At 35.6% G+C, this 12,618-nt stretch overlaps 1 protein-coding gene across 2 annotated transcripts in view; it reads right to left on the bottom strand.

The window, feature by feature from the left end:
• Nucleotides 1-12,618, bottom strand: part of SHLD2 (shieldin complex subunit 2) — a 77,833-nt gene that overhangs the window by 16,693 nt on the left and 48,522 nt on the right. The window contains exons 1-2 of one of the 2 annotated variants that reach the window (XM_031682341.2): nucleotides 8,990-9,122; nucleotides 7,406-7,513 (exon numbers count right to left, since the gene is read on the bottom strand). The gene's annotated coding sequence lies outside the window, so the exon portion shown is untranslated. Of the gene's footprint in view, nucleotides 1-7,405; nucleotides 7,514-8,989; nucleotides 9,123-12,618 lie in introns of those variants that run through there. The other variant, XM_072971174.1, reaches the window with a different exon arrangement.

Genomic DNA, 12,618 nt, shown 5'->3' with positions numbered 1-12,618 from the left:
GAGTCATTCACTCATCAGTAGACCAGCCACTGTGTGCCTGGCATTATACTACGTGCTAGGGATGCAAAGACATACCATGCCATCATCCCACGCTGAAGGAATGATCAACCTAGAGGTAGTCAACCCTAAGCCAACACTGGCTTAGGGTACAAGCGATATATGTAAGCATTCTTAAGAGCACACAAAAAGAACTGCCCAGGGAAGTTGGAAGAAGCTTTATTGAGGGAATATTTGAGCTGGGTTTTGGAAAAATGCCTAATAAAAGGTTTCTAGGTAGTAACTGGGAGGGGATAAGGGGTTTGTAATCCTTTACATACCACAGATGCTTTGGCAGGCTGATAAAGCATAGAGACCCATTATCAGATCAATATTTTTATAACAACTTTATTGGAATATAATCCACATGCATAAAATTCACCCTTTTATAGTGTATAATTCAGTGTTTTTTAAAGTATTTCACAAAGTTGTGCAACTATTTTCATTATCTACTTTTAGAACATTTTTATTACAGAATAATGTTTTTAAATGTATAAAATGAAACAGGATTAAAAAATCAATTATATGGAAATAAAGTAATCGAATATTTTTAAACTGGAGATAACTTATGTGCCTCATTAAAATATTAAATAATGGGATAAACAACAAGGTCCTACCGTATTGCACAGGGAACTATATTCAATGGCTTGTAATAGCCTATAATGAAAAAGAATATGAAAAATATATATACATGTATAACTGAATCGCTATGCTGTACACCAGAAACTAACACAACATTGTAAATCAGCTATACCTCAATTAAAAAAAAGAACTAAAAAAAAAACTAGTAATAGGATATAGCAGAGTATGCAGTAACTGCTGTAAATTCAAAGTATGTCAGAGTATCACAGGCACTAATGATATTCATGTTATCTTCAACAACTGTAATGTGATATGAATATATATGTGCTGTTCATTGGTGACCAAGTCACAAGTACTGATAATATTACTGTGGATTGTTGCCTTATTTGTCATGGAAGAAAAGGATAATATGCAGTGAGCAATTAGTGAAAATAAAGATGTAATATCTTATGGTGGGAGTGGGAGGAGGGAGAATTGAATAAAGGCAGTCAAAAGGTACAAACTTCCAGTTATAAGGTAAATAAGTACTAGGATGTCATGTCCAACATGATAAACATAATTAACAGTACTATATGTTATACATGAAAACTGTGAAGAGAAGAAATCCTAAGAGTTCTCATCAGAAAGAAAAAAATTTTTTTGTATTTCTTTAATTTCGTATCTAGTGAGATGACAGATGTTCACTAAACTGACTGTGATATTCATCTCATGATGTGCGTAAGTCAAGTCATTATACTGCACACCTTCAACTTACAGTGCTGTATGTCAATTATATCCCAATAAAACTGGAAGGAAAAAAAAAGATGTAGTATCTTCCCATCCAAGTTAATGGACCCTTTAATGCAGAGGAATCAATTTTCATAGATGAAAGAGTAGGAAGAACGTTTAGGAGGCTAGTGGCCACTCAGCAGATGACAAAGGTTGGAAACCAGGCAAGACTGCATGAAGGGGAGAAGGGTGTAGATCTGTGAAATAGTTAAGAGACAGAATCCAAGAAACAATTAGATGTGGAGGGTAAAGAATAGATTACAGAGGACGTCCAGATTTCTGGCAACAACTGAGTGGATGGATAAAAACAAATGTTTTAAGGTTTTTTAAACCTGATACATGAAATCTGTTCTAAATAAGGTTATTTGATTCCTAAATGGATTTTAAAAAACAAAGGTACTATCAAAAGATAATGAGTATAAGAGAAAAGAACAGACAGCATGAAAGATGAATGACAGAAAGAGGGGAAGAGGGGGGATAAACATCAACTGGGTTACAGCAAAATCCAACTCCAAACATCGTCCACAGCTCCACCTGATTCGCCAGACCTCCTGATTCCTCTTTCACAATATTTCTAGCACATCCGGAATCAGAAGAGCTGGGTTCAAACTCTGGCTTTGTCAATAATGACTCCTGTGAACTTGTACACAATTTGTCTGGGCTTTATTCTTTATCTACAATAAGAGCTTTTGGAGGGAAAAGAAGATCCCTAATAACAAATTATTTACTTAACCCTACTTTGTAAAAATTTGTACAGAAACATCTGATTACTTAGATTTCAAATAAAACAGTCTACTTCATGGAAACATTGTGTTAACCTTTGATTTATACACTTAATTTAATAATATTTAATTTGATAATATTTAAGATAAATTTACATCCTTTCACATTATCAGGACTAGGTTTGTAAAACTTGTAACACCTTACTATAACAAGGAAACAACATATACTGATCAGCAGTAAGAATGCTCTTGAGTTGTAACAACTTGCAAAACAAAAACAAAAAACCCCCAAAACCCTGAACTAACCAAATGGACTTATTCTTTCAGAAGAAAAATAAGTGCAAATATTTTCAAAGTACCAACTGAATCAAACAAAAAAAAAAGGCTTAGCATATACTTTATTTAGCTACTAAGTTGTGTAACCTGTGAAAAACAAGGCAATATAAATTCCTATGTAAGTATAAAAACAAATTTGAAGTCACTCTAAAGCTTAGTTAATTAGTTAAAGGTTTTTCACACTGTTCAACTAAACCTGAAGCTCCCCAGGTGTTCCATGGGATATTCTCCATCGAGAACTAGATCCTAAGATTTTTATGAAATTACTGAATGACATCAACCTTACGTCAATCTAGATCAGCCTGAAAACCAGAGCTTACTACATCTATCTCTCAAATCCCTTGCAAAATATTTGCATACTATGCTATTTTCATCATTTCAGCACACTCTTTACCCTTCCATTGTATTAACATCTATAAAACATGGTGAATTTTACTGAAAAGCCATTTAGCTCCTTGGAAATGTTTTCCAAGATGTAGCAACTTCAAATATCAACAATGAAAGATTAAACTTAAATCTTTTAAAGAAAATCCAAAAATTTAAATATTGGCTAACATCAGTTGGCCAAAACCATATTGTTTTTTTGGTTTGTTTGTTTGGTTTTCTGGTTTGTTTGTTTTTTCCTTTTATTTAAATTTACTTTTTAAATTTTAAAAAAATTTTTAAACATTTTTTATTGATTTATAGTCATTTTACAATGTTGTGTCAAATTCCAGTGTAGAGCACAATTTTTCAGTTATACATGAACACATATATATTCATTGTCACATTTTTCTCTCTGTGAGCTACCAAAAAATTCTTTTTGGTGGGGAGGTAATTAGTTTCATTTTTATTTATTTTTTAATGGAGGTACTGGGGATTGAACCCAGGACCTTGTGCATGCTAAGCAGCAGCTCTTCCACTGAGCACCCCACAATATTGTTTTTAATTACTACAAATTCATACCAAATCCTAACATCTAAGAGGGCAAATTATTCCTTCTTTTGCTTTTCTTTTTCAAAAATGGCCAGCCTGCTTTTGACCACTTACTCTTTCTTATCAAATTTCATGAAAATCTTTTTGGGATTTTAATTGGATTTGTACTGAATTTATAGATCAAGCAGTGGAGAACTGAAATCTTCACACTGTTAAATTGTTTAATCAATGAACAACGTATATGTTTATCTAGTTCTTCTTTAAAATCTCTTAATTTTTAAATGTTTCCTTTAACAATAAAATTATTCAATTTATTAGCAGATACTTAATACCACAAAGTATTATAAATGGTGCCTTCTTTTTATTTGTGTTACTAGCTGATTGTCACTCCACTCTAGAAATGCAACTGACTTTTGTATGTTAACTTTATACCTGGCCATCTTGCCAAACTCTCCCATTATTTCTAATAATTTGCTTATAGTTTTGAGAGGGGAAAGAGCCTGTGTAAATCTATATGTAATAATAATTCATCATATGGTCTATAAATAACAACAGCTTTATTTCTTCTTTTCCAATCTTTTTGGAAATTTCTTTTTCCATGTTTTCTCACACTGGTTAGTATCTCCAATAATATATTGAAAACAGTAGTAACGGCAGCATCCTAGTCTCATTTTTAATTTTTTCAAGGGATGTTTCTAATATTTTTCCAATTAGGATATCTGCTCTGCATTTTTTTAAGATACTTTTTTTTTAATTTTTAAAAATTGTTTTATTTTTTTTTTGACAGGGGGAGGTAATTAGGGTGGGTTTTGTTTGTTTGTTGTTTGTTTAATTTATTTTAGAGGAGGTAATGGAGATTGAACCTAGGACCTCATGCTTGCTAAGCATGCTCTCTACCGCTTGAGCTATACCCTACCCCCCTAAAGATACTCTTTATGAAGTTAAAATAAATCTCCTTCTATTTCCAATGAATAAGTGTTGGATCTTATTTTCAAAAGCTTTCTTTGTACCTATTGAGATGATCATACATGGCTTTTTTCTAACTTCTTTTTTTGAACTAACATTAGACTTACAAAAAAGTTGCAAAAATAGTAGTTCCCTTATACTCCTCACCCTACCTCCTCTAATGTGAACATCTTACATAATCACAGAATAATTATGAAGAAGAATTCATACTGGTAAAATATTATTAACAAAACTATAAATCTTACTCAAATCTTACCAATTTCCCAGTAATACCCTTCTACATAGGATCCTATCTAGGATTCTACATTATATATACTTGTTATTTCTCTTTATTCTCCTTCAGTCTGTAATAGTTCATCAGTCTTTCTTGTCATTCATAACCTTAACACTTCTGAAGAGTACTGACCAGTTTCTTTGTGGAATGTCCCTCCATTTGGGTTTCTCCAATGTTTTCTCATGAATGCAATGAGGTTATGCGTTTTTAGCAAGAATACCTCCCAAATTATGCTGTGTCCCTTTCATAGCAAGGAGTTCATGATATCCGTATATCTTAATTCTGATGACATTTACCTTAATCACCCAGTTACATGGTGTCTGCCAAGTTTCTTCAAGATACTTTGAGATTCTGCAATGCTGTCTTCCAAACTTCCACCTACTAATTTTAGCATCTATCAATGGATCCTTGTTTGCAGTATTTATTTTTCACATTTATTCATTGGAATTCCAGTTTATTCACTGGAATTATAAAGAAGAGCTCTCCCTTATTATGCATTTATTTAGTTAAGTCAGTTGGTCAGTCGGTTGAATATTTATTTATATCTGTATAGACCCATAAATATCTTATTCTAAGGGCTATAATTTCATACTATCTCTTTTTGTTCCCTTAAATTGTTGCAGTTTTAACCAGTAGTTGTTCCTTCTGGTTGTGTTCTTTCAAAACAAGCCTTTTCTGACACCACCAGATGTTCCAGGCTCTTGTATTTTCCCTGTCCCAGTCCTGTAATCAACCACTTCTAAGAGTGCTGGCCCCTTTGCAGAGCAAGATCTGGGCACCAGGCATGCTCATCGATACTGAGGCTTCACTGCTTCTGTGTTGTCTCAGCAGCCAGAGCTAGGAAATGTATATACTGTATGGATTAACCCACACATACACATATATCTGCATTTCTGTATCCCTTTATCTATCTATCTATCTATATATTTAAAACCATGAGTCTATTACCAATACCTCTAGCTCCAATCCAAAAGATTCACTTCAACCTCCTCTGTTTCCTCATATATAATTTCTTTCTACAACAGTGAGAAACTCAATTCTCATTATCTACAATTTGTTTACTTACTTGTTCAATTCTAGTACATACACAAAGTTGTTGCTAACTTTGAGAAACAGTTTTACTAATTAGATGACAGCATTTATATAGTTATTTTTTCCTTAGCCTTGCAGAATCCAGTCAATACATTGTTTTCCACAGTTATTTAGGTCTGTTATTTCTTGCCCCCACCTTTCTGTGTATTTCACTCATTTGTAATACTGTTAGGTTCCTTTGTTAGTGTTTGTATCCCGCTGTGGGCTCCCCCTCCACCACGTTATAGTTCGTTTTGTTTACTGGTGGGGGGCGGTGTATGAAACATTACTATGGTTTTGTGAGTCAGAACCACACAAAACACATACTCAGAGAAGTGGCACTCTCTCCTCAACAATCCTATTCCCATTCCCTCTTTCTTTCCACCCCTTTCCCACCCCCTCTCCACATTTACACATAGTTTATCCTTCCTGCATTTGTTTTTTTTACAAATGAAGAGTTATCTATATATTTTCTTATTCCTCCCTTCTTTCTTACATGAAGGATAACATACAACATATACTTTTTTTGGCTTTGTATTTTTCACACAACAATATGTCCTAGAAATCACTTTATCAGTTTGGAGCTCTTTTCCATTCTTTTCTACAGCTGTATAGTATTCCGCCATGTGACTGTACCATGATTTAATCAGCCATTCTGCCAATATGAGCATTTTCATTTTTCCAGTGTCTTGCAATTATAATCAACACTGCAATGAATAATCCAATTCATATGTATTTTTGTACTGTTGTAGTTGTATCTTCAGGACAGATTTCTAAAAGTAAGCCTGCTGGGTTGAAAGCTAAGAACATATGTAATTTTGTTAGGTACTGACAAATACCCCTCCGGAAGAACTGTAGCAATTGACATTCCCACCAGCAATGTGTAAGAGAGCCTGTTTCCCCACAGCCCCATCAAAAGAAAGTGCTGTCCTAGTTTTTAATTTTGGCCAATCTATGATAGGTGAAAAATGGTATCTGTGTAATTTAATTTGAATTTCTCATGTCTACGTCCCATTCCTATTCATAAGATATATACTATTCACTATATATTGCTTAGATCTTTTATCTCCTTGGTTATATTCTGTCTGTTAGATCTGTCTTGTGCCATTAAAGGTATGCAAATTAATATCACAATGAGATATAACTGCACACCGGTTAGAATGGCTAAAATAAAAAAAGAAACAGGACAATACCAACTGCTGGCAGGGATGTAGAGAAACTAAGACACATTGCTGGTAGGAAGTTTAGATGGCACGGCCACTCTAGAAAATGATTTGTCAGTTTCTTATAAAATTCAACATGTCTTTGCCATACAACCCCCTTTTTTCATTACCTCAAGGATTCCAGAGGCTCAGCAATTCAACAGAAGAACTTCAGAAGTCCATGGAACCACTTGGAATGATATGCAAAATTTTATATCTATCTACTTAAGTCCATTTTTCCGAAGAAATGGCTCACAGCTTCTCAAAGAGGTCTATGACTCCCTAAAAGGTTAAGAATCACCACTACACTGATTCTCTAAGAAAAATACGAAAATGAAACATGAACCCCAATATTTCTTAAAATAAATACGATTTACATGTACAAATTCATTTTTATAAGTTTTTTCATTCTTGCTAAAGAAAATAAACCAATATCTTTCAGCTAATCTGTTTAGAAAACATACTGCAAATTTACCATTTATGGGTATGTACTTTAAATACCAAGAAATTATTATATTTAAAATGTGTCTTACATTCTTCAGGCTGGACAGATGAATAACTCCCAAGATTTAATAACTGACTGGTGAATGTTGATTGTAGTACTGTCTCACCAACCCAATGATCTTCATGAATAGTAACATCTAGAAAAGGGGGAAAAATAAGTTCTGATCATGCCATAAATTCCTTCACACTGGGGTTAAGTTACCCATCATAGCAAAATACTATGCAGGCCTCTCACATGCCAGGCCACTAAAGCTCAAATAGGTTAAATGATCTGTCTAAAGGCAAAAAAAAAAAAAAAAAAAAAGATTAAAAAAAAAAGCAAATCTGAGTTCTGAATCTAGGTATGTCTGTATGTAGGCAAAATCAACAAAATTGCTTCTGTATATTCAAACAATATCAATATGGAAGCTCTGCTCTGGAGAGAAAAATTTAATGGCTTTTCCTTACTTAAGGCAAATGTAAAAATGTACATTTCTGATAAATTAAATATTTAGGGCCAGGAAGAAAAGTAGTAGTGCCTAGAAGAGTAAAAAATACTCAGTATACATTTACCCCTTCTGCTATAAGCATATATAAAGATAATGTAAGGCTTTCTTAAAGGACTTCGATGATTTTTCCCTAAATAATACGGGAATCATGTTCTTTAGGTGTTAGAAGTGAAGTACTTTGGAGGTAAGGAACATTTCCAGAAGGAGAAAGAGAGCTGTATGATCTAAGATGGATAAAGGAGAAATAGTTAGTGGGACTAAACACATCAGCTGGGAGAAACAATCCTAAGTAGAGTAAAACCTGTAAGTTAGAGACAGAGACAGATCCACCCCAGGAAGAATATAATCCGTATATAAAATGTTAGCTATATATGTATCTATGTATGACTGAAACATTATGCTGTATACCTGAAACTGACACAGCATTGTCAACTGACTGTACTTCAATAATAAAAAAACAAATGTTAGAGGTATAAAGATATACTAATAGCAGAAAACTAATAAGAAGATAATAAGAAAGAAAACAAGGATGCATAAATTCCAAGTAAGTGCTTCCAAATGTATGTCCCAGATCCTCTCTTCAGCTTCAGGCAAACTTATTTACCCATTTACCCACAAATGCCTAATGGACATTCCAGACTGGATAATCTGTTAGCTCCCCAAACTCAGCCTTGTTCAAACCTGCTTTTCGTCTCGTTCCCCATCTCGTTTCTGGGCCCTATGCTGCTAGCCAGGTCAATTAAGATGTGAAGTCACCATGAACTTCTACCTCTCCCTTCCCACTTTGTCTCCAACCCCCTAACCATTGACTCAGCCTATTGAATCTGCCCACAGCCCTGCCATTTCTCTCTCTCCTAGCAGGGCCCCTTCCCACCTCCAACCCATGTCCCACAATGCAAATGAGTGATTTATCGAGAACATTAATGTGATCTAGTGACTTGCTTAAAAACCCTCAGTGGCCCCCTCTGGCCTGGCCAGGAATAGCTAGCATAGCATTGAAGACTTTTCACGATCAGACGTTCGGGACGCCTGCTCTTCAGAAAGGAACAAATAAGAAATTTCACAGAGAGCCTTCAGAAAACTAGACTGTAAAAGCTATGTTCGGATTAATGAAATGGTAATTACCGGTGATGAGGTGGAGGGGTGTTGAGAGCCCAGCCTTTGCCTCCTGTTTCTTTGCCCACTCACTGATTTGGTTGTTCAAGAGTCAACCGTAAAACAACAAGTTTATACTGTACAGCACAGGGAACCATATTCAGTATCTTGTAGTAATCTCTGGCGAAGAAGAATATGAGAACAAATCTATGTATGTTCCTATGTGACTAAAGTACTGTGCTGTAAATCAGAAATTGACACAACATTGTAAACTGACTGTACTTCAATAAAAATATATTTTAAAAAAGTCAATTGTAGTTTTAATAATTTAAAAATGCAATAGAAATTCTCTATCTGTTCCTTCAATAAGAATGTAACGTGGACAGCGTTACAAGGGATTAAGTGAAGTAGTAGAAAGGCTGTCCTTTCATCATAAGACTGTTCATATAGCTAAAGAAAAGGGTTAAAAATAAGACACACATAGACAGAGCTACAAGAAAAGAGAGAAAGAGCCTGGTGATACGACCTGCATGCCAGCACAGTGAATGAATAAGACGAGCAACCAGAGAAGACTTCTTAAGGAGAAGATGAGTGGGAAGGAGGGACAGAACTAAGGCCAGAACAAACGCCCAGAAATGGCAACACACAGGACACTGGGCAGCCGTGAGGGGACCAACGCGGATACTCTAAGGCGCTCCATTGTGCTGGTGCCCTGAGAGGCAGACAGTAAACAAGAATCCTCAAACGCTTAAAGTGGGAGACGAAAAAAGCCCCCAGCTTTATAAAATAAACTCCCACTATCCCATGATGACCTTACCTATGAGTAAAATTATATCGCCAAGAAACACTGTAAGTGCCCAAAACGCCGCAGCCCTCCACAGGAAAACCTTCTTCTTAATTCCTGATTGGTCAATTACCACAATTGTTGCTAAAGGCACTTTAGAGCCAGAATTTGGTCCCGATTTTATATTTATTTCTTTCACATGACATGGAGACAACACCATGACTAAACAATTATACTTCCGACTTTTAGAAACACAGTGTTTTATTAATGATGTCTTCTTAATGCCCTTAAATTCAGACACATTCCTCGGGTCCGCTGCTACAGCATGATCTCGCACATTAGAAATCAACTTAATTCTCTTAGCTATGTGGGGGGTTTCAGATGGAGTTTTAGAACAGCCTGATTTATCTTCAGAGGTCCAACTTCTTCTAATAGAACTTTTGTCAAAGGTATTTAGTTGGGAACACAGGATTCCTGAGCCGCACGACTCAATACATATCTCATTTGGTGGCAGTTTATCTTCGGAACTGAAAAGCTCTTCAGAGTCTGTATTTTCTTCAAGACCTTTATCAGAGTCTATGTGAACGTGGCTACTTTTTGTTTCAGGACAAACAGGGCTAAAAAGTTCAAGGGAACTGGCTTGGTCTTGTCCACTTTCATATCCTTCTGCAGAATCATCATTAGGCTGATTTAAACTATCTTCAGTTACTCTTATTTCCCCATGTCTTGCCTCTGGTTTGATCGCCATGTTTACAGTCCCTTTAGTTACAGAATTCTGCCCTTTACGCTCCGTTTGAGCTAAAAAAGCAACCTGGCTGGAGGTCATTATACTGAGGAATTCAGTCTCAGTCGATATTTTAAGGACTGAGACCTTCCTAACCGCTCCCTCGGGCCTCGGCTTGTCTACTGAGTTAGAGGAAGAGAGCTCCAGGCGTGGGTTTTGCAGTTCATGATGTTCTGCTGGTGCACACTTTGTTTCCGTAGCTCCTGGCTCCACGTTAGTCTGTTCAGTCCTACCGACTGCATCCAACACAGCTGCACATTTATGATCTAATTGCAGGGAATTTGGGGGAAAGTTCTGACCACATACATTTGACTGATCTTCACACTGTTCATCTGTGATTTTCTTATGTTCACTGAAGAGCATTTGATACCTTCCTTCTTCAGCTAAATGCTGAACTCTGCCCTTAAATCCACATGTTTGCTCATAGGAGCTGGTTCCATCAATCATTCCTGAGGGGTGACTCTTCTGGGATTTTATAGCTCGTGTTTCAGAAATGCACTGTATGAAGTTGTCTTTCGTGTGAACAGATCTGCTCATAGAGCCTGCTGGAAAATGATGAGGAGGATCTGGAGGGCCCAGAGTCTCCAGGGCCTGACGGTCTTCAAGACTTTTGTGCCTGTATTTTCCATCCTTCAGATGTAAAGAATGTTGATTACAGAAAAGCTGAATTTCTTTCCAGGGGTCAACAGTAGACATTAAGGAAGTTGGCTCCTGTGATACTGTCATTTTCAAAGGACCAGCTGGAGCACCCCAAAAAATGTGGACTTGAGATCCTCCACTCATGGTCTCTGGAAAAAAAAAAAAGAAGAAGAATCTAAAATGAGCATTTGTCAGTAGATTTGTATATACTGATATTAATTTATAATATCCCCAAAGCAAATGTAATATGAACTATGGATCAAAAACATAATTAATAGAGGTGATTTATATTGGTACTACATTTAGTTACAAAAGTGATAAATATACAAGAAATCATAAGGAGAAATCAAAATATCTGCAAAACAAAATCCTCACAAAGAGACTCTCTTTAAGGAAAATTAAACTAAGCATATTAACACAAATGAGAAAATTCTTAACATGTTCATTTCTTCTAAAAACTTGCACCATTCAAATATCAAGTTAGTAAAGAAGGGGGGAAACGGGATTTGTTTAATTATACCTTTACATCTCCTGTTTTCTTTACTCCATAGATTATGTCAGTAAGTCTAGGGTCCCATTCCTTCAACTGTGAACTCAATTCCCAAGACCGAAATAGGCTCCAACCAGAAAGAAGAGAAAATAAAAAACCAAGGTTCTTTTCAAAATGTACATGTGACTTTATTATCTAGCTTCACTCCAATCTGTTAGCACAATCAATAATTGCTTCTGTATTTTTAATCTTCTCTGAAATACAAATAGAAAGATTAGGAATAGTCATTTTGTAATACACAGATAAAAGAAACTCACTATAATTTAAACTTTTTCTCATTAACTGTGGCACTTGATATAAGTAAATCTAAGTAAGCATCATATTTAGCGAGATAAAAATAAAGACTCATACCACTATTTACTTGATAATAATAGACTTTCAAAAAGTATTTATTAAATAGATCTGTTCCTAGAGTTTGCTGGTAACTTTTCTATAGTGCTACAGGGACAAAAAGATAGGTAAGGTTCTTGGCCTAAGGGAACTGTTAGCCTGGTTTTGAGAAAGGAAAAAGGAAAGAAAAATAGTGAATGTAAACTAATAGTTTCAAAATAATGTCATAAGTGCTATGAACTATAAACAGGAAATGGTAGTCTACTGGGGAAGAATGCTACTGTGGAAGGCAAGCACTGTGAGAGCATCTAAACAGAAGAAAGAGCATCCGTAAAAGGCAGTTATGAGCACCATGGCATGCCTAGAGTACAGGGTCCTTTGCCAACAGGTAAGAAGGTTTCAGATCACGAAAAGTCCAGGTGGAAGTGCAGGAGGTATGGCCGTACATAGAAATGACAGCTATAATCCCCAATCACTCTTACCATTCCTTGAAGATTTGCTCATGGTCACCTCTTTCAAATCTAATAACCTACTCGATTATAATTCCTGTGATTTCAACATCAACATGGATG

The sequence above is a fragment of the Vicugna pacos genome, chromosome 11 (assembly GCF_048564905.1).
Source record: "Vicugna pacos chromosome 11, VicPac4, whole genome shotgun sequence".
Taxonomy (NCBI): domain Eukaryota; kingdom Metazoa; phylum Chordata; class Mammalia; order Artiodactyla; family Camelidae; genus Vicugna; species Vicugna pacos.
The sequence above is the reverse complement of the archived record's forward strand: the minus strand, read 5'-3'. Positions and strand labels throughout refer to the sequence as shown.